Source organism: Jaculus jaculus, chromosome 10, assembly GCF_020740685.1.
Source record: "Jaculus jaculus isolate mJacJac1 chromosome 10, mJacJac1.mat.Y.cur, whole genome shotgun sequence".
In the NCBI taxonomy this organism is placed as follows: domain Eukaryota; kingdom Metazoa; phylum Chordata; class Mammalia; order Rodentia; family Dipodidae; genus Jaculus; species Jaculus jaculus.
Genome location: NC_059111.1, coordinates 88,445,152 through 88,470,379, shown reverse-complemented (window position 1 = coordinate 88,470,379; position 25,228 = coordinate 88,445,152). Strand labels below are relative to the sequence as shown.

Below are 25,228 nucleotides of genomic sequence, written 5' to 3'. Positions count from 1 at the left end.
CATTTCCTTTTCCACATCTGTAACCCTGAAGTTAGGGCAAGAAGACCAAGATGAAAGATTGCCATCTGACAAGGGGTTTTGAAAAGAACATTATTTTCCTGAAAATATAAAGGGGAGAAGATGACTGCATGAAGGTGATTACTTTGAGAGAAAGCACACGGCAGCAAGGGAAAATGGACACATCGTATGTAATGATGGCTCACTTCAAAATGATTCCTCCACAGGGCAGGCCAAAAGATGCTGAACTAAGTGTCAACCAGGGCAAGAACGTGTGCTTCATGCCTGCTATAAATGCAACAGGGTTACAGCTCTGGCAATACATAGATGCACAAGAATGAAAATGGAGTACACTAGATTTTAAGAATCACAATGTACACTCACAAAAAAAGTTCCCGTAAGTGGACACTGTCTTGAAATCTACCCAACAAAGGACAAGATGAATGAACACAGATGAAATAGCAAAGAATAAGAGCCTAACTATAGTTAGCACACCTTCTACACCTATCACTTATAAATATAGATCTTTCTTAAATCAGTGATAATTGCAAAGGGAATATTCATGATTGCTTTGCTACCTAAACAGATGTTTGACTAAACTCACAACTTAATCACCATCATGAAAGATACATTATAATCTACTATCATTAAAAATCACTACATACAAACTTAATTTTAAAAAGGTTTTTACAGCAACTCTAGGTTCTTCATTAAAACTAGCATCATTACACATTTAAAAAATATTTGTATCTGTGCAATTTAAATGTCAGTCGCTAAGAGACAGGTGCAAGCCCTGTGAAATTTAGGGGGACTTCAAGAGCAGGTAAGAACTCCGCCAGTATGCCACACGATTGCCTTGGTTATTTCATTAAGAAAACTACTTAAATTTCCAATATGCTTCAACTGTGCTAGGATCCAAAACTGAGAGGCAGGCATGTTCCCTTAGAATTAGAGAAAGGAACACACTTTCTCTCTTGCAAGGATCATGAGCCTCCCCCTAAGAACAAGACAACCATCTCAAGCTCACCATCATTCAGACTTACTGAAACCACAGCAAGCATCTCCCAGGAAAGACAGGCTATAAAGATAACACTGAGGACAGAGGAGGAGAAGGAGCGAGGGTACTGACCTTTAAATGTAGTGCTGCCAAAAGGCCGAGGGCTATTTGGCATAGAAAGTAAAGGCCTCACCTTCCTTTTCTGGCGTCAGAGAGGTGACAGTAAACGCTTGCTGACATTCAGCAAAATGACAAGAGCTGCCTGAAGAAAGGCCTTCACAAAATGTCCAGGTAAAAAGCAAAGCTTCAAGGGAAACACCTGGCACCTTGAGATCCCTGTGTACTACACAAAGGACTATCTTCAGATTCAAAACACAGAAACACACACCCAGTGGCTAACATCTTGCAGATTCATGATGTCTGGACTGGCAGAAAATTCAGTTTCAATGCTGGTATCCATCGAAGAGTTTGTTGGCTCAGTTAGAGACGACAAAGGTTCAAAACAGGGTGATAGAAATGGATGAAGCACGATAAAAACAGATGGGGGAGCAGAGGTTAACATGTTACTTCCACAACCCTGTCCCATTACAAATCCTATGAGCACACAGTATGTAAGCGGTGACTTCTCCTTCCTCTGGGTTCCCGTGTGCATGTGTGCACAGTGTCTGTAGAAGCCAGAGGACAGCTTCGGGGGTCAGTCCTTGCCTTACACCTTGTTTGAGGCAAGGTGTGTCTCTCTGTTGCTCACTGTTGCGTGCACCAGGCTGCCTGGCCTGAAAGCTTCCGGGAGCTTCCCATCTCTGCCTCCTGTCCCTGCAGGCAGGGCTTACAGCTACAACACCCAGCTTTACGTGGGTTCTAGGGAATCCAAATTCAGGTGCTCATGCTTGCTCAAGCCCATCCCCAGACTGGAACCTTCTCACAGCAGGGGTTTCCCCTCATAGCCCGCTGACCCCCTCCTTACCCTAACACAATGCATCATTTAGAGCAAGGACATTAGATTATGTGATGGACTAGCTTTTTGGGAATTGAATACATATTAAAGCACCCCTAGAGTTTATTGTTGGTAGAGCACTTTCACACACACACACACACACACACACACACACACAGCACAGCACAGCACAGCACAGCACAGTGTTTGCCATAGTCCCCAACACCTCTGCAATGCTGGGACAGACAGGAATTAATAGAAACTTCCTAAACCAGATTGGGGGTAGGAGGGAGGTAGGCAGGATTCACTGAACCCAGAATGATCAATCTCCTATGATGTTTTCCAACTGAAGACGTTTTGTTGCCTCTTCAGAACAGTTAAGACCCAGTGAGCTACTATCCCTAGTGACCCTCAGGGAGAGTGGCAGTTTCAGAAGCTCAAAGCTGTTGAAAATGACACTAATTCTGCCCTTTGGCGACATCACAATGAAGAATGAGAAATACCCTTTAATTTCATGCAATTTAAACATCAGCCAAGACACATCTTTGGTGGCACATGCTGTCCTCTGGTCTCACTGGTTCCTTCTGGGATGGGTTCAAGCTTTCATGCCCATTAACCCTAAGATTACAACACCCTTCATCTAAGACTAGCCACATCCAGACACCAGCTGCCTCTCAAGTGAATCTCTTCACCCAAGAAAAGAAAAACCTTCCTGAGGTCCTCATAGGGCTGACCTGCTGGCTCAGAAAACCTCGGAGGTAAATCTTACTGCTGGGGTTATCAGAAAGGCACTCTGGGTGCATGTCCAACCCCACAGAGGGAGCATTTAGTTCAGAGCCAGATAACAGCCCAATAATTTCAGGGCATTGGATTTAATTAAGGTAACCTTCCCTGACTCTGGGAGATTAATAACAGAGCGTTTAAGGAGATCCCAGCTACCTTAAAACAACACTGAAAAAGCACATGCTGTTGTCACTTGTTAAAAGCAAAGCTGGGGAAGAAATCTGCAGGGTGCCATTCCAGCAAGCAGGCCCTTCCTGAGTCACCTGCAGAAGACCAATGAGTTGGTCTCTCTCACAGGAGACCAAAGGAGTCACAACTGAGAGTGATATTCACAAAGGGTGAGGCAGGGCTGGTCAGTAAGCATTCTGCTAAACCACCTTCCTACACTACAGCTGGCACCCTGCTCCAGACTCAGGGGCACCTGAGGAACAGCAACGTCTGCACTCCTAGAGATTGCGTTCAAAGTTTCTGGTTACGTTTAGGCATTGGTGGTGGTGTTTAAAGCTCCTCAAGTGATTTTTTTTTTTTTTTTTTTGGTGGGGAGGCAGTGTTTGTTTTTTCATTTTCAAGGTAGGGTCTTGCTCTATCCAAGATAATGTGGAATTTATTTACTATGTAGTCTCAGGCTAGCCTCGAACACAGAGCAACCATCCTATCATGGGCTCCTGGGATTAAAGGCATACACCACATACATACAGGCCAGACTCCTCAAGTGATTTTTTTAGGTAATGCTTTAAGAGTTAACATTTTTAAAAAGAACAATCAGGGCTAGAGGGATGGCTTAGCCTGCAAAGCCCAATGACCCAGGTTTGATTCCCCAGGGCCCACGCAAGCCAGATGCACAAGGTGTTGCATGCATCTGGATTTGGTTTGCAGTGGCTAGAGGCCCTGCCTGGTGCACTCATTCTTTCTTTCTCTCTCTCTCTGCCTCTATAACTCTCAAATAAATATATATATTTTTTTAAGTGAAGAAATAAATGGCTAGCACATCTCTATCATGAAATAAGTGAAAATTCCACTGAGGTGTACAAGAATATTTTTTGGTTTGTCCTGGTAGGGTCTCACTCTAGCTCAGGTTGACCTGGATCTCACTGTGTAGTCTCAGGGTGACCTTGAACTCTTGGTGATCCTTATACCTCTGCCTCCCAAGTGCTGGGATTAAAGGCATGCACCACCATGCCCAGCCAACATCACATAATTCTTACATAACATTTACAACCACAAGATTTTATTTGGGTTGGATGTCACCATTCAATCACAGAGCCCCACCCAAAATCACTCTGCCAGATCTCCACTGATACTACAACCACCCAAGGCAAGGCAAGACTTGTTACACATCAGAAGCCTCCCCCTGAGCTCAGAGGGACAGGCAAAGGGGAGGGGAGGGAAGACAACCCTTGTTACACATCAGAACCTGAACCCTCTGAGCTCAGAGGGGGCAGGGGGAAGGACACCCTTGGAAATTCTGAGTCAGGAGACATAGGTCTTGGGTGCTAATGCGGATTTCTTGCTCCTTAGGAGGCTCTGATGTGCAACCCAGGGCTGTGAACCTCAATGATAAAAGCATCACACTTAATATTTTCCCTGGTACTGCTCTGCTGATCAGCCACAGTGTACCCCCGCAGACCAGAAGCAGGCAATAATCGGTCCCGTTCCCTGACCCACAGATGAGCTACTGTGCATCACAGGCTCTAATTTCGTAGAGTGGAGACACTGATGAGTTCATGCCTTTGTTTCTCATTAGTCTTTTATTGCATTCCAAGTTGTGTGTGCTTTTATTCCACGATCACATAAAAGATAAATGTTTAAATGATACCCAACCTACTTCCTACGGAAAGTGGCTTTTATTTTAGCTTTATCCATTCAACAGATGCTTAATAAATAAAGAAGGATACACCGTGCCCTGCCCCCACAAACACAGCTAGGCACAGAGACAAATGAAGCCAGTTACCCTCTGTACAAGAGAGATTACAGGAGCCTGTTTTGCTCTAGATCTTAAAAGCCTGAGGTGAGGCTTGGATTAAGAGAGATTTTAGTAATGGAGAGCAGTCTGGGCGTGGCTCACAGGTAGAGTCAGTCAGAAAGAGGTGTGCCTGCTTCATGCTGGCACATGAGAGAAGCAGCCCGTACCAGTGGCCTCTCCTCTCTCTAGGGCTTATTTCTGACCAGTTTTCTGCTGCCATACAATAGACATGGGCCACAAAAAAAAAAAAAAAAAAAAAATCTCGTTATCTATTTCCAGAGCAATCTCTCAGGAGACCATCTCATGAGCAACTGTCTGATTTTGTGTCCAGACAAAGACAGCTGATGCAGAATGCCAAGAGCAGGAGCAAACTAACCAGATACAAACCTGACACATAGACAAGAAAGAGGCTTCCAGATCAAGATGACCAACTTCAGAACTCCAGTTGATAACGGGCATTTTCATGTCTACATCTCTTTTGTGGCCATTCCTGCTGGATCTTAACTCACTCATCTGCCCTATACCCTGCCACAAGTTACAACGGTGGGGGATTTTGGAGTGGTTTATTTACACCCACCCAGAATGTAGAACAGTCAAAGACTCCTTTAAAGTCAGGAAATGCCAAGCAGGCCCTTGAGGATGCAGGCCAGGGGAAGGCAGATAATTATCAGTGAAGAAATCATGGGGGCTGCCAAGACCTCAGAAAGAACCAGGCAGTAAGGAGAAGTTATTAAAAAAAAAAAAAAAAATGAAGAGAAGGAGGGAGGGAGGGAGAGAGGGAGGAAGGGAGGGAGGGAGCTGGCATGGTGGCTCACACCTTTAATCCCAGCACTCAGAGGCATAGGTAGATGAATATCCGTGAGTTCACGGCTACCCTGAGACTCCATAGTGAATTCCAGGTCAGCCTAGACTACAGCAAGACCCTACCCTGAAAAACCAAAAACGACAATAAAATAAATAAATCAACCTTCTTGGTTCACATAAATATTTCCCTATTCAGTAAAAGAACAATAAAGGGAATACAGAAAGAGTACCTAACATTTAATGGGACTTGGGCAAAATACTATACTTGGCAAAAATTATTCAAGTGTGAAAGAAACTCTACAAGCTAAAATTATTTTTTCAAATGACCAAGATAAACTGGGTGTGGCGGTGCACGCCTTTAATCCCAGTACTCGGGAGGCAGAGGTAGAAAGATTGCCATGAGTTCAACGTTACCCTGAAACTATACAGCAATTACAGGTCAGCCTGGGCCACAGCAAGACCTTACTGAGAAAAAAAAAATCCTAAATGACCAAAATACATAGAAAAGAACCCACACAAACATCAAAGAATCACCAAATGATCTCTAGGCCTGAACCCATTGAATCCCTTCCTGAAATGGCTGGTACTTTTCAGCCCAAACCCACTGCTCTCTTCATCAGAACAGACCTGGAGGGAGCCAGTATAGCTCCAAGCTACACACCTGTGCACAAATTCAAATGTTGCCACTCAAACTTGCTCTAAGTGCCCCTCAAAGGCCCTCTCCCAGTTTCTACAGCTTGCTCTCCAGACCAAGACAGGACAGGAGAAAGTCTGCCAGGTGGAGACAGGAATGTGGGAAGGAAAAGTGGATCACCCCCAGTGACTTCCTCCAAATAACTCAGCTTTAAATTCCTCCATCCTCCTCTGGTCTCCTAGGTCTCCTGAACTTTGTTTACGAGCAGCAGCAATGATCATCTTTGAGGGAAGGGGCATAAGAAAAAGACCCAAGTAAAAAAGCTATCAATAAATCCAACCTTCATCTGGGGCCCTCCTCCCAATGCTCTTGGACTTTGCCTGGATACAGAGCTGAGCCTCGGGGAAACAGCTTTCTGAAGGCACCAGAAGTTTACAGAAAGCACTAGGAATCACCAAGGTGCCAGTCCTTAGCTAGAGGGGGAAGGGAAGGAGGGAAACTGCTCACAGCAAAGACTGTCCTTCAAGAAAAGACATAAAAAAAAAATCAGCTGAGACAAGAAGACACAATTGAGCATGAACATTGTAGAGGATGCGGGAGTATCTTTTAATTATGCCCTACAGATGTCCACAAAGAGTTATAATCACTTCTGCTGGATTCTTCTCACATGCTAGCTGTGCTCCCAAGGCATGCAACCAGCAAAACCAGTCAAGAGTAAGCAGCTGGACGGAGGAGAAGCATGGAGCGAAGCATGGAGCACAGAAAACCCAACCTTTTTTGTTGTTTTATTCTAATACGTGATTGCTTTAAGCAGTCATGGGACAATGGGACGGACCACTCCTCGTAAAACCCATACCACTTCTGGAGCTCAAACAAAACCCCTGTACAGTGCTCAGGTTCCTCACAGAGACTCAGAAGGACTACGTATGGGGAGCCCTTGTATGTTTCAACCCTGCCCCCAACCAGCATCCTCTTCCTCCTCAAGACCAAGGTGTACTATGTACGCTCCTTCAAACTAGCAACTGCGATTGTAATTACTTCCTGGTCACTAATGATATGATATGCTAATTAAATATAATTGCTTTCCATATACTTATAGGGGGTGACTGTTTTTATCACAATAGGGTGCAATTTAATAATCTGTAGTCTAATTGTGCAACCACTCTCAAGTGTGGGGCTCTGGGAGGTAGCTGACAGAACGACGTGAGGCCTGAAACAGCAGCTGCAGGTGCGCGTGTGAGCGGTCCCATTCAGGTGTGCAGGCGGCTCCCAGCCAGGCCAAGGGAGAGCAGTGGACCCAGGGGAAGATGTATTCACCTCCTCTACCCTGTATTTCAGTAGCAGCAAATCTAGCCAAAGGAAAAGGTGGGGCAGTCTAGCAACACAACACAAGGGGCCTCAATCCCAGCCTGCTCCTAAAGAACACAAACCGAGAACAAAGAACTGGGTGAGCAGAGTGGACTAAACATCAGCTCCTCCGGGAGCATGCATCTGTGGCAGCAGCGTCCTGCAGTGTGCTCCAGCGCTTTGCCCGGGGCTGCCTCGGAGCTGAACGGACCTGATGCCCACACTTCCTACTTCAAGGCAAATTCTCATTTTAAGCATAAAGATATGATCACAGAAACTGAAGATAATTTATATCTCCCAAAATAGGTGGAAACTGGTTAAATAAATTATGGTACATCCACATTATTAAAAACTACATAACCATTAAAAATTCTGTTTTAGAAAAATTTTTAAAGGCCAGGGGAAATGTTCTGTTACAAAACATGAGCAGAGATGCTGGCAAGAAGGCCATGAGATATTAACAGTGGTGATGTTTCCTCTGGGTCGTGAGATTTAAGTATTTTCTTTAAAATTTCCCAAAATTTGTAAAATGAATGTTACATTTATAATCAGGAACCAATTTCTAAGATGAAAGCAGAACTGTAAGCCTCCCGTCTACTGGGGTTACTGTATACAAACAGCAGTGGCCTGGGCTACCGACAGCTCCATGAGGGAAGACCTGCTATGCAAGCGTAAACTCCCAGCCTCCACGTGAAATGGCAGGCATGACACCATATGCCCAAGGTACACGTATGGGGAGGCAGAGACAGAAGGATCCCCAGGGCCTGCAGGTGAGCTTGTCCAGCCGATCCGTGAGGTCTGAATTTAGTGAGACTGTCTCAAAAAGTAAGGTGGAAGCCGGGGGTAGTGGAGCATGCCTGTAACCCCAGCACTTGGGAGGCACAGGTAGGAGAAACGCAGTGAGTTCAAGGCCACCCTGAGACTACATAGTGAATTCTGGGTCAGCCTGGTCTACAGTAAAACCCTACATCGAAAAAAAAAAATCCAACACACAAATAAAAAGTAAAGTGGAGAACAGCTGAGAAAGACATCCAACATGGACCTCTAGCCTCCATGAATGCATGCGTATGCATGTGTGCACACACCCATATATATATGAACATACATTCACTCATGCATGATACACATAGACACATGCAACAAAATGATGAAAATAAATTAGCCAGATATGGTGACACATGCCATTAATCCTAGCACTTGGAGCTAAAAGTAGGAGAATCACAGTAAGTTTGAGGCCATCCTGAGACTACATAGTGAATTCCAGGTCAGCCTGGGCCAGTGTGAGACCCTACCTCAAAAAAAAAGAATTGAATTAATAATGAACTGGCCAGAAACAGGTACTCCCAGAGCTCAAGAAACTCTAGAAAAATGATTAGCACTAAAACCATTAAAATGGCAGACTTCAAATCTCTTCACAAGGTTAGTCTGACTATTCTGAACACTGAAGCTACTACTGCCAAAGAAACAATATAAACAGACAAGACTATTTAAAAGGAGACAGAATGGGCTGGGATGTAGTTCAGTTATAACACTTCTCTAGCATGCTCATGGCCCTAGGTTCAATCATCAGGAGGGAGGGAAAGATGGAGGAAGGGAGGAAGGGAAGGAAGACAGGGGCAGGGATATGTGTTACCCACTTATCTGGAGTTAAACAACTCACTATAAATATAAATTGAGTTTCTTTTGATATAAATCATGATGCCTTCAAATAATGGATGCAGGAAATACTCTAATTTTGTAACAAGAAAGCATGTGTTGTAGTATCAAAAACAACCAATTTTGGCTTCTAGAAAAGTACCCAGGCATGGTAGTGCACGCCTTTTTCCCAGTACCTGGGAGACCTCGGCCTACCTCAGTAGGAGGATGGCAGTGAGTTCAAGGCCACCATGAGACTACATAATGAATTCCAGGTCAGCTAGAGTGAGACCCTACCTAAAAATAATAAATAAATAGATAAATAAATACACAAACAAACAAACAACCCCTCCCCAAAAAAACAGAAAAGACACTGAAAACTGTGTGGAAAGAACCACTCCACTCTAAGGGAGAGGACCCCTAACCTGCCCATCTATATCCAAGTTCATGTGGAACATTAGGAGTCAGACATAATCCTGGCTCACCCTCTTAGCAGAAAAAGAAATGGAAGCCAGTCACAGACTCATACCACATCTGATAGGGACTCAATAGGAAGCCCCAAGCCTCTCAATCCCTGCCTGAGACATCCAGACACTCTGGGGCCACCTCCTGCCCACAGATTCTGTAAATAATAAGCTAGCTTCCTGCATAAGAAAGAAGGTCCTTGGCCCATCAAAATATTCTATTCAGTCTGGCAGTTGCAATTCACATCATAAATTAATAAACCCACAAACTGACTTTTAAATCACATCTCTATTTTAGGATAAATCAGTTAACCACTCTATCAGCATTTTTCAGCCTTCAGAGCTCAGAGTTGAGCCCTGGAAGACCTGAACAGAAGACTTTCCACAAACCCTGCAAAGGACAAGCTTCCTTCTCAGTCTTAACACAGAGTCACTGGAAACACTACGCCCATGCCACACACTTTTGTGCACCAGTCATGTTTCAAAAGGCTAACATGTCAGGGATTTGCCGGGCTGTGGCCTGAACACCGGCTTCTCTGTCTGCGCCACGTGGCGGCTGCATGCATTCACCCTGATTCCTCTTCTCTTTACCACGTTCATCTGACAGAATCACACTTGAGATGTGAACCAAGATCCAACAAAACACCACTTCATAAACCTTTTTCTTGCTGCCTTGAAGTGAAATTGACCTTGAAACCATAAATACTAGTCCCCACCTAACCATCAGTTCAAACAGCATGTTATAAACCCTAAGAAACTCAACTCTTCTAGAAGCCTTGTTCTCTGAAACAGAACTCCATTGACACCTCAGGGAAGTATCTCTGGTAAGAGGATCATGTCTGGTTAACAGTCAGCTCTGCAAACTTGGGGTTACGGGAGTGCTTATAAAAGAAAAAGCAGAGATGACGATACATCTTCACCTGGTTCAAAAGATAAATGGCATTGCCAGAGACCCAAATCCTGGAGAGACGGTTTTGGTAAAGCCCTACTCTTTCACTGCTAAAAACAATCCACAGCAGTGGTTCTCAAGCTGCAGTGTTGAAAAGTTGTAAAAAATGATCATTCTGGGCCCAGTCAGGGATTTGAGCACAGGCAGCTCAGGATCTACACCTTTAAGAAACACTACTCTGGTGCCTTTTCTAGGGGAAAGGCTCACCTGAAGGTCACTGTGAGGGCCAACGGGGTGCAGAGTTGTTGCGGGAAGACAAGGACAGTGGTGGTCAGGGGCAGACCCTGAAAACACACTGCAACTCTGCTGTTCAATCAAAATATATAGCACCAGCAGAGATCCACTTAATCTTTGTCCTCAGAGCAGTCCTGTGTAAACCCAGAAGGCTTGGTGCCCATTTGCAGCAAATGAGAAGCAATAATGTTGGGTAGCCATATTTGCAGTGAATCTAACAGTTAACAATCAAATGATTTGCCCTTGTCGAACTTTGCATCAGGGGATACCTTAGAAGCATTCGTGTGAGCATCACTTTACTAGCAGGGAAGGGGACAGAGGTAAAAGACATATACCAAGGTCAAACAGCAACCAGAAATAGCTTCAGAACACCAAGTTAGCTCAAGGCCACTAGGATGCTCAAAGATCCCTCTGTAACCAGAGGATCCAGGACATGGCACCACAACTGGGAGGAGTGAGGGACCCCCCCACACATATGAAATGACACAGTAAGTATTTGCATTTGTGTAGAGAATAATAATACAAACATTCTCCACGGAGGAGCAATTGCCTAGCACAAGCGAAGCCCTGGGTTTGGTTCCTAACAGGAGGTGAGAGTCTGCACATATGAAATACAGAAGCAACTGTTTTCCCAAAGCATAGATGGTTGAATGTATAATGAAGAACCCCCAAAGACAGAAGGCTGACCATATACCCAGGTGTGGATGGAAGAGTCCAAACTGCTTCCGGCCTGATACGGCTTAGCGGTTAAGGCACTTACTTGCCTACACAGCCAAGGACTCAGGTTCGATTCTCCAGGACCAACTTAAGACAGATGCACAAGGTGGCACATGAGTTTGTCTGCAGAGGCTGAAGGCCCTGAGGTGCCTGTTCTCCCCGCCCAACCCCCCCCCCCAAATAAATGAAAAGAAAACTGCTTCTTTAAGCCGGGCACAGTGGCTCACATCTGTAATTCCAGCACTCAGGAGGCTGAGGTAGGAGACTCGCCTTAGCTAGAGTAAGTTTCAGGTGGATCTGGGCTCGGGTGAGACCCCGCCTTCATAACAACAGAACCCCATGGACTTATTATGAGCTCCACGTCCCACGCATCAGGTGCCTCCACTATCAAAGGCTGTCACCCCCTAACCAGTATAGCCAGCACATTGCAATTAAACCAGACACATGTAGTGTACATGGATTTGAACTAAAGAGGACAAAAGGAAAACAGGCTGACCACTGTGGCCCTCATAATAATCCTGGCCATCAGAGACACTAGTCATGAGGATCATGCAGTGGGGAAGAAAGAGGGGAAAGGAAGACAGCAATCAAGGCAGAGGAAGGAGCCAGGCAAGTGGCGCAAGCGAGGATTTCAACATTTGAGAGCGCTTGAATCAGGAGGTCAAGAACAGCCTAGACTGCGTAGTGAGAACATGTCTCAAAAAGCAAAAACAAAACAGTGTTGGGGGAGGGGGGGAATGGTTCAGTGTTAAAGTGTTTGCCATGCAAGGCTGAGAACCAGAATTCAGGTCCCCAGCAACCATGTAAATGCCAGGTGGGTGTGGCCACCTGCCCATAATCCCAGAGGTCGGGAAGGGGAGACAGGATCCTCTGGACAAGCTGGCTGGCTAGACCAGGCAACTCGGCAAGCTCGGGTGTCAGTGAAAGACCCTGCTCAGTCAATAAAGTGGAACGTGATCAAGGAAGCCATCCCGTGTCAATTTTGGGCCTCCACATACGTACACATGCCTGCACACATACGCAAACACGTGTGAAGGGGGTGAGTCAACAAGAAAAGGAAGAAGCTGGACAAATCGGTAACTTTAACTGCCAGCTTCCTCCTACAGATACCAAGGAAATAAACCATACAGTCTGCAAAGGACTGGGGTGTTGAAACCTCCCAACACTAGTGATAAATGCCAAGTTTGAAGACTGACATTACAAACAGCCAGCATGAGGGCCACCCACCTCAAAGAGGTGCCTCCTTAAATCAGTGTCTAGAAATATATATTCATAGAGTTTTACCAGTGATGACATGGACTGATGTAAATTCCAGGAGGATATTGATCTTGGTTAAATTTCACAAATGTAGTTTTTTAGAATATAACATTGCACTAAATAAGCAGCTTCAACACTGCTGCTCAAGAAAATGGAGAAAGCTGGGCAAGTAGGCCAAGTTCAATCCCCAGCACCTACATAAAAGAAGAGTGAGGCCAAGCCTGTAACCCCAGAGCTGCGGGAGCAAAGACAGGAAGGAGGACCACTGGGGCTCCAGTCAGTCAGTCTGACTGAAGATGGCAGCCCTGATTCAGCAGAGCCTCCACCCCAAGGGAACAATGTGGAAGAGCAATACAGGAGGATATCCAACACCTCCTCTGGCCTCTGCACACGGGCATGTTCATATGTGTGTGCATGGATGCTCGCAGGCGCGCGTGCACACACACACACACACAAACACTTTATACTCTCACACCACACCACACACACGCACAAGCAAAAGACAGTGGGAAGAAGAACGGAGGGAGGGAGGAAGGAACTGGAGAGCAGTTGTGTTTTATGGTTCGTGTTTTAAGTAGTAAATTCAGGTTCAAGCTACCAGTCCTTCCAGCTGAACATCCAGCAAGATGGCTAAAGGACAAAAGACAACTGCAACAACACTAAGCTTTCACCAGGGCGAATGCAGCATCTAAAACAGTACAAAGGACTAAGAGCAACACAAGACAAGGAGACTAAGGACAGCAACATGCACCACTGTAAGGCCTACAAGAACAAAGAACAGAATGACCAAGTTGTGTTGGCTGGAATAATTTCTTCATTCAAATTCAAGTTATTTTATTCATTTCTTATAAAGTAAAAGAAATATCCCAGGAATGAAAGCAGCTGGGATGAGGAAGATGATTCAAACAAATCTAAATTAAAAAGTACCAAGCAGCACTTGGGAGGTAGAGGTAGGAGAATCGCTGAGAGTTCGAGGCCACCCTGAGACTACACAGTGAATTCCAGGTCAGCCTGAGCCAGAGTGAAACCCTACCTCGGAAAAAAAAAGTACCAAGAACACCTATCTATGCTCACATTTCCAGAAATATTTGCACAAGAAAACACAAAGCAAACTTTTTTAGGACTGTGTGGTAAATAAGAGGAAGACGAATCAGGCCAGCTGTGGAGTGAGGAGGCAGAAGAGGACACAATCCCACCGAGTATATTCAAGTGCATTCCTAGGAGGAGAGACAGGGCAGGGGTGCCAAACACTAATGGCTTGGGTCCTCAGGATTGGGTTTCTTTCTGAACCACAGGCTGCAAGATTTTATTAGGCTGAGTTTTCCTTTTGTTAGGCTCTTCTTATGTTCTCAAAGACCACAGGACTGGTTTTGTCCGGCAGGACTGACACGTCTCGTTTAGCACCCAGTGTCTCTCCTCTACCTGCTGTATCTCATGACGGCTAATCCTAGCAGGGGCCAAACGCTGCCACCAACATAAGCAGCTTCATGGCTTCTCAAGAACCTTCCAGAGATCTGCTCACACTGGATCCAGCATCTCCTGAAGAACTAGCTGTAACTTGGAATGAAAACGGGAGAGTCTGGGCTGAAGAATCAGTTCCTCCTCTGACAGGCCTCAGGGGCTCAACGAGGAGGAGTGTTGCCAAAAGCCTTCATAGCAACAAGGCAGCACCCAGAGCAATCTCCAGGCAAGCCATGCTGGCCTCCAACCTGGCTCAAAGGGCAGAAAAGAACTCAGATGTTTTGCTGAGGAAAAGGCTGAAACAGTGGCTTAATACACACAGAAAGGAATAGCAAAGCACTGGATAGCTTCTTTCCCCATTATGACAAGAAATGAATAAAATAAGCTGCTTTGAGTGATGTCAATCTTAAAGTAAAAACTGCCCTAATGTTTCTCGAGGTCCCAGTGGCCAAACTGCGATGGCGCTGTTTGCAACTCTGCCATGCGGAACACAGTGTGCTCCCTCCCAGCAGCTGCAGTAGGTGTACGAGGGATCAGGGAGAATGGGGCTGCCAGTACAGTCTGCACCTCCACCCGTCGGGCCTGAATCTCAAGCCACAGCCCAAGGAGTCAGGAGGCTGGAAAAGGAGCCCTGTGCAGCCACACATCAGCAGCCCCTGATAGAGCTCCACCTACAGTTACTGCACACCAGTCATTCTAAAACGAGCCCCTCCAGCTGGAGAGGCAGATGCTAAAGGCAGCTCCATACGAATAAGAATGTGTCTTTTTCCTAACTGCAGCCCACCTCACAAAAGGCAGACAAATATGAAAAAAGTCCAGGGTTCCTGTCTATTAGGAAACTGTCCTGCTGGTGGTCTAGGGGAAAAACCACAACCAGCCAGTGCACTCTGCCCATATGCACCCCAAATTACAAACAAGGAAACAAAGAGATGGCAAGGTGACATCATATTATATAACCAATACCTGAGTATCAACTATTTACTAAGCAGATAGCAAGCAACAGATCTGAAGAAATGAGGAAGCTACTTGACCTAGAAAATCAAACTGCATAGGGACAGTTTGAAAAGGAAGGGAAAACCAAAAAATAAACAAAGTAAAAAAATGGGGCTGTAGGGCTGGAGAGATGGCTTAGCGGTTAAGCGCTTGCCTGTGAAGCCTAAGGACCCCGGTTCGAGGCTCGGTTCCCCAGGTCCCACGTTAGCCAGATGCACAAGGGGGCGCACGCGTCTGGAGTTCGTTTGCAGAGGCTGGAAGCCCTGGCGCGCCCATTCTCTCTCTCTCCCTCTACCTGTCTTTCTCTCTGTGTCTGTCGCTCTCAAATAAATAAATTAAAAATTTTAAAAAAAATGGGGCTGTGAAGATGGCTCAGCGATTAAAGATGGCAGCTTTGCAAGCCCGCCAACCAGAGTTCATATTGACAGCACCCACATAAAACCTGATGCCACAAAGTAGCACATGTGTGTGCAATCCCAATACATCTGTGGCAAAATGGGAGATAGAGCCAGGAGAAACCCGAAGCTCCTGAACCAGCTAGTCTAGACTTCACAGCAACAAAACAAGAGAAACACTGTCTCAAACAAAGTAGAAGGAAAATGACCCCAAGGTTATCCTCTGACTGTCACAAATGTGTGTGGAGCACATGCGCACGCACACACACGCACACTTACATACAAATAATACAAAAATATTTAAAAGCAAGAACTAGAAATTATTAGTATCTAATATGTGGATTAGATGTTAAAAGAAAGTCAGCTGAGTCATGTTAAATATCAGAATTAACATGGCAGCAGAAGCTACAAATTCTGAGGACCAATGTCTGACATTAGCATGCCCCACATGAAGTGGTATTTCTACTTAACCTCACCAAGTACCCAATCAGTGAAGCAAGGATGAAGAAGATTAGAGTCACTGACTTCTAGCATAGAAATGAAAAGGCAGGGCTGGAGAGATGACTTGGCAGTTAAGGTGCTTGCTTGCAAAGTCAAAGGACCCAGGTTTGATTCCCCAGGACCCATGTAAGCCAGATGCACAGTGGGGTGCATGCATGTGGAGTTCTTCTGCAGTGCCTAGAAGCACTGGCACACCCAGTCTCTCTCTCTCTAATAAATAAATAAAAAAAGAAAGGAAGGAAGGAAGGAAGGAAGGTAGGAAGGAAGGAAGGAAGGAAGGAAGGAGGTAAAAAGCACAAAGTTCTCAGAATATCTTTATAGCAAAAGTGAATAGATATTCTGCTGTAAAACAGCAGTATACCAAGATAGCCAACCAGTACAACACTAGACTGGACAGAGGCATTTGCAGCCCAAGCCAGAGAGATATCACAGCAGAGACTAAGGACTATAAAACATAAACACCCTATAAATTGACTGTAGATTTTCAAAAGAAGTCTAAAATGAAAAGTGACATAAAAAAATACACCTAACCAATAGGCCTGTCATTTGCTCAGGAAAAAAAAAAACAAAACTAAACAACTATCTGTGTCCTTCAGTTTCCCCTTCTAGTGTCTGCTTTGAAAACCTGGTGGACGCAGTGGCATGAACCCACTGCTGCCTCGCCCATAACCCATCATCCTTCTAAGGTCCACCTGCTGACCACAGGAAATGAGTGTGTGCATGCGTGCGCACACACACACACACACACACGCACAAAACATATTGATCAGGGTTAGACGTTAATCTCAAAAATTATAAGCATCTTGCTAATGGACGTAATTTCTCAAAACTACAGTGCCTGAACTAAAATACATGCAGAACTGAAATGTTTGGTTTCTGAACTGCACAAAATTTCCCCAGTCCACAGCTAATTAGCCCACCAAGGAATGAAGCCTACAGCCCTGACCTGCAAAAACGCAAGGCACTGGATGACTGCACTAAACTCGCCTTGAATATAAATGTTATAAAAAAAAAAAAAAGGTAATTTATCTAAACACAGTGTAGGTAGCACTGTAATCAGTATCTCATAAATAAAGAAAGAAAGATGAAGGGAACGCTCTCTAATTGATTTTAAAATTAGTTCCAGCGAAGAAATAATCTGACAACCAACAAGGTCGACACCAAGGGAAAAAAATATCGCCCTTAGTGAAAAGACTTCTCTGAATCAACATACGTGAACTGTTCTGAAAGGAAGATATTTGGAAAAGTAGAAGCATTAAAAAGAAAGTCAATAGGCCCAGTTTTCAGAAGTACTTAAAATCCTGAAACCATCCCCTCTGATGGACCGAACTCAATCCACGCTGTACTGACGGAATGCATGTCTCATGAACAAAAGCACCACAGCGGGAGAAGCAGGGCTGTTCAACCCAATGGCGGCAACAAGCCTGGGATGGGGGTGAGGAAAAGGGAGTGGCACAGAAAACCAGCTCCAGCTGAAACAGCTCTCCGAGACAAGCTGGGGACAGCAGCAGACTTGCAGTTGGGCAAAATGATGCTCACTAAAGAGCAACAAATGGCTGGGCTGGAGAGAGCTCAGGCAATAAACTGCTTGCCTTACAAGCATGAGACCCTGGGGGTGAATCCCAGAACCCATGTTAAAAAGAAAGAAACATCCAGGTCTTTTTGTCAACCCAGTACTAGGAAGATGGAAGCAAGTAGATGCCCGGGGCTTGCTGGACAGCCCATCATGCCTACTATGGTGACTTCCAGGCTAGTGAGACCCTGTCTCAAAAGAGGGAGAGAGGGAGGGAGAGTGGGAGGGAGAGAGGAAGGGAGGGAAGGAGGAAGGAGGGAAGGAAAGAAGGGAAGGAGGGAAGGAGGGAGGGAGGGAAGGAAGGAAGGAAGGAAGGCAGGCAGGCAGGCGGGCGGGAAGAAAGAGCTGAATGGCATATGAGGAATGACACTCAAGGTTATCCCCTGGACTCTGCACAAGCGCGCGTGTATGCGCACGCACACACACAAATAAAAGGAAAGCACTGTGTGGAATTAAGCCATGCCTCAGCGGCTATTCTGATGTAAATACTTCATGATTAATTGCCTACTAGATTCACAGCACTCTGCAAGAGTAGGCAAAGTTGCACAAACCATGCTGGCAAAGTTCACAATTCCAAAAGGGAAGCAGGTAGACACATAAATAAGCACCTCGTAGGCCCTTACAAAGAAGGGTGGGGCAGCATGTGTGTCTCTGGCCTAAAGGGATCCTGAAGAGCCAGGGCAGGAAGAGAGGCTACCTTGGCACAGAGGGCACATTAAACGGTCACAGAAAAGTAAATATGATGGTGTGTCAATTCCAGAAACAACAGAGAATTACTGCAGCTCACAGTGGGAGAGAAGAGAAGGAAGAAATGTGAACACACAGCACGAGGAAGACTTAGATAAACTGAAAATGTAGAACTATATCATAATGATTAAAGGAACAGAGAAGAAAGAGTAAGAGGGACTGAAAGAGGTAAATGCACAAGGTTCAGAGCTGGACCCACTAGGAGACTGTTAAATCCCATAAAAATAATTTGAAAGAGAGGCAAGATCATGGGGAGGGGATAAAAACTCAAGGAAATGAAAGAAAATTTGCAAGAGAGAGAAGAAAACAAATCAAAGGGCAACAAGGCAGGCTGACGCTGCTCCTCTGGTTAAACTGTACATTTTAGGAAACTGCTATCTATCCAGATATCCAATGCCTTGACCTCATCACAAGGAGCAGGCCTGCCCACCAGTGGCCTCTCAAGCTGAGGAGCAGATCATAGTGATGTTTTAAGTGATGGTATCTAGATATTAAGCTCAGAAAACAGGACATACCCATTCTGGAATTTTAAACAGGTGAGCTAAGACCCAATAGTAGGTTTGTTTTTTTTTTTTCCCCCAGCTCCTAACAAAGGAGGTTTTGAGTGTTCTCCTCCAAAATGCCCAGATCAAACAATTTGGGAACTGGTACAGAATGCTTCTGCCAGCACTCTGACATATTCCGTCTTTTGATCACACTTCTGCAGTCCCTAAATCTCTCCACTGGACACCGGTGAGATGCTATATCCATTTCAAAGAGCTTTTGCTTTTCTCCAAGGTCCTTAATGCCAAGCTGGAGTCCCTCTCTAATTTGCTGTTTGCCTTATGCTCCCAGTCACAAGCCTGAGATCATAGCCAGTGGGTTTATTGGTTTGCCCCCACTTCACTTGGGGACTCCAAGCCCTCAGCTTTCTCTTAGTATGCATGCATCTCAGCAGCCATATCTTCTGCCGGAGGGCCCGGAGGGGCCAGTCATCTTGCTTTTCAGAAACCTAAACTACTGAGAACCGCTTTATAGCATTTCTAAATGGCCAAGCACCCTGGGGCCCTGCACAACGGATGGAGTAACTGAACCTAAACCAGCCGCTGCTCCTGACAAAATAAGCCTTCAAGAACACCAGGGCAACCCTGAAAATGTGCCTACCTGTCACTCCTCTCTACCATCTGCCTGCCCAGAGTCCCAGATGGGACAGGCCTACGAGACACTCTCAAAATGAAGTCAGTGGGATGGAGAGATGGCTTAGCAGTTAAGGTGTTTGCCTGCAAAGCCAAAGGACCCAGGTTCGATTCCCCAGGACCCAATTAAACCAGATACACAAAGGGGTGGGGTGCATGTATCTGGAGTTTGTTTGCAGTGGCCGGAGATCCTGGTGTACCCATTTTTATTCTCTCTGTCTCAAACAAATAAAAATAAATTTTTAAAGACGGCAGCTAGCACTTAGAAAGATTGGGCAGACCCTTTAGGGCCTAGGTCTGAATATTTAGAGATACTCTGGTGTAAAAGACACTTTATAGTTTAAGGGAGTTCACAGGAAGGAGGCTGGGGGGGGGGGTTCTGGACACTAATAGAGGCTGACAACAGCAGGCTACCAGCTGGGAAAGCCTCCAACCTTGGTTTCCACACCTCTAGGGGTACTATGCTCAGAAAGAGAGATGAGTTGAGTGAGAAGGCAGGCAGCAGAAGAGAGTCGGAGAAAAAAGGCTTTGCAACAGAAAGCAAACTTGATACACAAAACACCTGAGGGTTGGGTAAATGTTGTACCTGTTTTCAAGGTAAATTTCAGCTCTCAATCTCTGTGTCAACTACAATAGCGCGGCAAGAGCAGACTTCATGGGGGAATAAGTCAGCCCCTTCATCTGGTGCCTGGGGGCTGTTTCCTTTGTCATTAACACTCCAAGTGTAACACAAAGCCCATGGCAGCCCTGGGCAATAGAGCGCTAGGCTTTCCAGTTTCAGATCAAAGCCAAGCGCTCCCTAGGAAGCCCCAAGATTGCACAATGTGCTATCTCCTTTAAGGCAGCAGCTCAGAAAACCCAGAGCCTTTCTCCAAGACTTAGCACTTATTTCTTTATGGCAAACAACTGGATAAAACAAGCTCTACCTTTAGAGAACAGCACTCGGGTTCACAAGAGCACCACGTGTGAGTTCTAAACTGGCTTTCAGCCTGGAGGAGTAAATGAACATCTCCTAAGAGCTGGCACCGGGTTCACCCTGAATAAACAAGACACAAAATCAACACAAGGAGGCACATCCAACTGGAATCCTTCTAGGATTTCAGCTTCTTTTTAGCCACGCCCCCTCGCAAACAATGCTCCAATCAAAGGGCAGCAAGCCTCAACACAAGAATACAGGAAAGCAGCTGCCTTCAGAGAAGGCTGGTGGTCTGTTTTGTTCAAGAGTTGTATTTCCTCTGGCTCAAAAAAAAAAAAAAAATCAAAAACAGGGTGGGAAAGTATAATTAGCCATGGGCAACACCTTGTCTTCCTATAAAATTTAACAGAAATGAACTTGTCTCTGTGTGCAAAAAAGAAACACCCAATTTGCCATACTACCTCTAAATGTATAGGTCTTCAGAAGATCACCATTAGCTGGTAACAGGCTACTGGAATTTCCAGGGCAGAAGATCAGGAAGAATCTCCTCCGTGCTTTCTTAAGGGGCAAGCCAAACTGGGGCCTCAACTGGAGCTCAGGATGGCAGGAGTCTGTCTGCCCTAGAAAACTGCTTATCAATCCCTTCCATTCTTCTTCTCCCTCTCCTTTTCCTTCCTTCCGCTTTCCTGGTTTAAAAAAGGCTGATGGCAAAAGCCAACAGGTTACCTTTTACTCCATGTCAAAGCCAATGAGCCCCAGAAATTGTCCAGCTATTAGGCTGACCTATTCTCCCATGCACTTGCTTCAAGGCCTTCCACGATCTATCCATCACAGGCCTTCATCCCTGAGCATTCCTCAAGCACTCTATGTTTCTGCAACCACGAGGCCCTCCTCAACTCCCAAAAATATATCCTCAACATTTTCCTGGACAGTCTACCAGCCCTGTGCTAACTAGGACAGGAACATATTCTTGTGCATGCGAGGGCGCCTGGCCAAAGAGACAAAGAGAGCAGGGACTGAAATTCTGCCTCAGTTCTATCTGCCAAGCATGTGCCCTAACATGAGGTTCCCTGGAAGAAGGGGCATCCTTCTCTAATTTGTACAAAGGGACCATATGAGCTAACAGGTACTAACTCCACGTATCTGCTATAGATACTTAGCCTTAGCTGGGTTTTCTGTGTAACTTTAAGAATACTCAGAAAGAAGTAAAGGAGGGCTGGAGAGATGGCTTAGTGGTTAAGCACTTGCCTGTGAAGCCTAAGGACCCCAGTTCAAGGCTCGATTCCACAGGACCCATGTTAGCCAAATGCACAAGAGGGCACAAGCATCTGGAGTTCTTTTGCAGTGGCTGGAGGCCGTGCCGTGCCGCGCCCATTCTCCCTCCCTCTCTCTCTGCCTCTTTCTCTCTCTGTCTGGTGCTGCCAAATAAATAAATAAAAATAAACAAAACAAAGTTTAAAAAGAAGTAAAGGAAACTGGAAACCCAAGGCTACAAAGGTATGTCTACTGCCTAGGCTCCAAATATATATTAATGATCCCAGTGGGAACTCAAGAAAAGTGTTCCTCCTTTAGCCATATTGTAAATCTTTGTTAATTTTAGTGTCTCACATACTGTAAGAGCTCTAAGAAACTCTGTATTGAGAAGAAAGGCAAATACTCTGAATCCTATAAGAGGAGGGACATAAAACAAGAATTTCTGGCCGGTCATACCATTTTCCCCAAATCCTTCAGCAATTAAGACTTATTAAGAGAAAATCAAGGGTTGGAGAGATAGCTCAGCAGTTAAGGCATTTGCCTGCAAAGCCTAAGGTTCCCAGTTCAATTCCCCAGAACCCATGTAAACCAGATATACATGGTAGAGCATACATCTGGTGTTCATTTGCAGTGGCTCTGGAGGCTTTGCTGCACCCATTCATTCTCTCTGTCTCTCTCTCTTGCTATCTCTCAAGTAAATAAATAAAAATTTTTTAAAAATTCACAAACATTCCAGAACACTTTCTTGTAAATACAAATTACATAAGAGTTCCCAAGGCCAAACATGCCTTCCTGCAGGTGAAAACCTAAAAGGCCTGGCATAAAAGTCAATGCACGGTCTTGCGTAGTGCCCAAGCCCATTTCTTACCATACTCTAGCACTGAGCTATCCTCTATCCTGCCGGTAAGCAGGAAGCGTATCATTTCTTCTTACTTCACGAGTGTCCTGAGACAGATCCACGTCCTACCTCTGCCTGCAGTTGCACAGCATGCCACCTGCACACCACGCACACTGGCTTTCTTTTCTCTGTTTCCCAAAACGCATCTGATTCTTGTTATCATTACTTTCCAAGTAGAGACTGCTTGCTCTCACTTTTCTTCTGGCTAAGAGCTTCTAATCACCCTTCATACATTAAATGTCACTTCCTTTAAAAAAAAAAAAAAAAAAAACTGTTTCCAGATTCTGCAATCTCTCCTAAACTCTCAGCCTTTGCAACAGTGTAATACTGACATAGGTGACAGAGGTGTGGGGGGTTCTCCTTCAATGACCTCCCAGCCTGCTAATGTCTATGTAGCCACATATCATTTTCTACACATAGCCAGCTAAACTAGAGTTCATGACAGTGAAGACAGCATTCCCTGCTGCATGTCATCACAGTGGGTAGACATCAGCAAATACTGATGGTAGTTTAGGCACCAGAGCCACGCTGGCCATAATCGCAGCCACTAGCTTCACACTGCTACTGAATCACTTAAAGATGCCAGAGGATTTGAAATGAGGTGCAACTGTAAAATACTCACCAGATCCCAGAACATGCTCATTGTTTGCTTGCCTCCTTGTTTTGTCAAGGTAGGGTTTCACATCTGCCCAGGCTGGCCTAGAATTCACTATATAGTCTCAGACTGGCCTTGAACTCATGGTGATCCTACCTCTGCCTCTTGATGCTGGGATTAAAGACATGCACCACTATGTCCGGCTCTTAGTTAATTATTTTAAAAGAAAGAAAAGAAACTATCTTATTAATATTTTAATATTCATAAAATGTTGAAATGGTATTTTGGATATGCTAAGTCACATAGGACACATGGAAGCTAATATATTTTAGCTTTAAATGTCGCTCCTAAAATTTAAAATAACAAATGCAGTTGGCCTCTATGATCTGAATGATGGATCTACTGGACAGTGCTGGCCAGGAGCACATTTCCTGTCATTTGTGAACTTCTTGTTCTTGAATACACAACTGAAACAATTGCCCTGGGAAGCCTTCCCAGAACACCACCACCACACGGAGTTCTCCAGGGTGCCCTCCACCCTCACGCTCAAGGTGTGTTCTATCACTTATCTCTAATGAGATCACTTAGTATAGTCTCCCAATGAACAAATAACGAAAACCAGTCCTCATTCTCCTCAAAACCATATGTTGTAGTCTATTATAGCTAAGCCTTACTTAGAACTTGCTTAAAACAGAGTAAGATCTCAGGAGTAAGAAGGAGGGAGGGAGAGAGGGAAGGAAGGAGGGAAGGAGGGAAAAGTAGTAAGAAAGAGAAAGGAGAGGGAGGGAGGGAGAAGGCAGGAAAAAAAGTTATTTTCCCATTAGCTACTAGGCTAAGGGAAATATATCTTTTGCTCACTAAGGAGCTCCAAAATAACCTAAGAAAACTTAAGTTCTCAGTAGGTCAGGCCTTTCTTCAGAAAGCCTATTATCTATCCCACCTAAGCTAGAAAACCCCCAACCCCTAAAAACTGTTTAAAATTCAGCAACACAGTCTACATTAACATAATGCTTTGGCTGATGATGCAGGCATAAAAATTAACATTTAAGAATTTCAAAGTTGTGGTTGCTGTGGGAACCTTAATTCCAACTGGAGGGCACAGATGCAGAATCGTGGACTGCTCCCAATACTGGTAAAATTGGAGATGTGTATTTACTCTGTACAGTGAGGCACAGCTACAGTTACTGAGACAGACTCATTTTGGCATTTCTAGGCTTTCATGCATTTAAATTCCCAACCTCACCACAATACTATTTGCTGCATTAAATTGCCTCTGTGAAAAACAAAGAAAGAGAATGAACTGATTGGGCAGACATTCAAATCTCCCATCCTGTATATATGTGTGTGTGTTTAATGCATGATCTGATTCAAAAGACAATACGGATATTTTTCACTGTCATGGGCTGTCTATAAGCTCCTGCACAAATGAAAACAGGGTATGAATCTCAGCCTGTGAATGTACCACAACATGTATAGGTGTGATGCGCTGGAAAGGCAAAGTTCACATCCTATTTATTTTAGAGCAACAGACAGAGAGAGAAAGAGGCAGATACAGAATGGGCACATCAGGGCCTCCAGCCACTGCAAACAAACTCCAGACGTGTGTGCCCCTTGTGCATCTGGCTAACGTGGGTCCTGGGGAATCGAGCCTCGAATCGGGGTCCTCAGGCTTCACAGGCAAGCGCTTAACCACTAAGCCATCTCTCCAGCCCCAAAGTTCACATCTTTAGAACTACAAAGTGGATAAGTAAAAATGTTAATAGCCCATAGAACCTTCTACCATGAGGATGAATTTCAGAAAACTGTCCTCTGGCACTAACAGTTCTGTAACTAGTCAATACAAATACCTGTAGCCTCAGCGGAGTCGCAGGCATGGTGGTTTTCCAGACAAGACATAACAACACCTGAGTATATGTTCAACCTCAATAGCTATCCCCAACATGTGAATGTACAGAAGATGGAAGGAGGGGGGAGGGGCACCAAATTTATCCACAAACTGCCTACC

At 45.0% G+C, this 25,228-nt stretch overlaps 1 protein-coding gene across 1 annotated transcript in view; it reads right to left on the bottom strand.

The window, feature by feature from the left end:
* Snd1 (staphylococcal nuclease and tudor domain containing 1) overlaps nucleotides 1-25,228 on the bottom strand; it is a 485,819-nt gene that overhangs the window by 364,695 nt on the left and 95,896 nt on the right. The window lies entirely within an intron of this gene.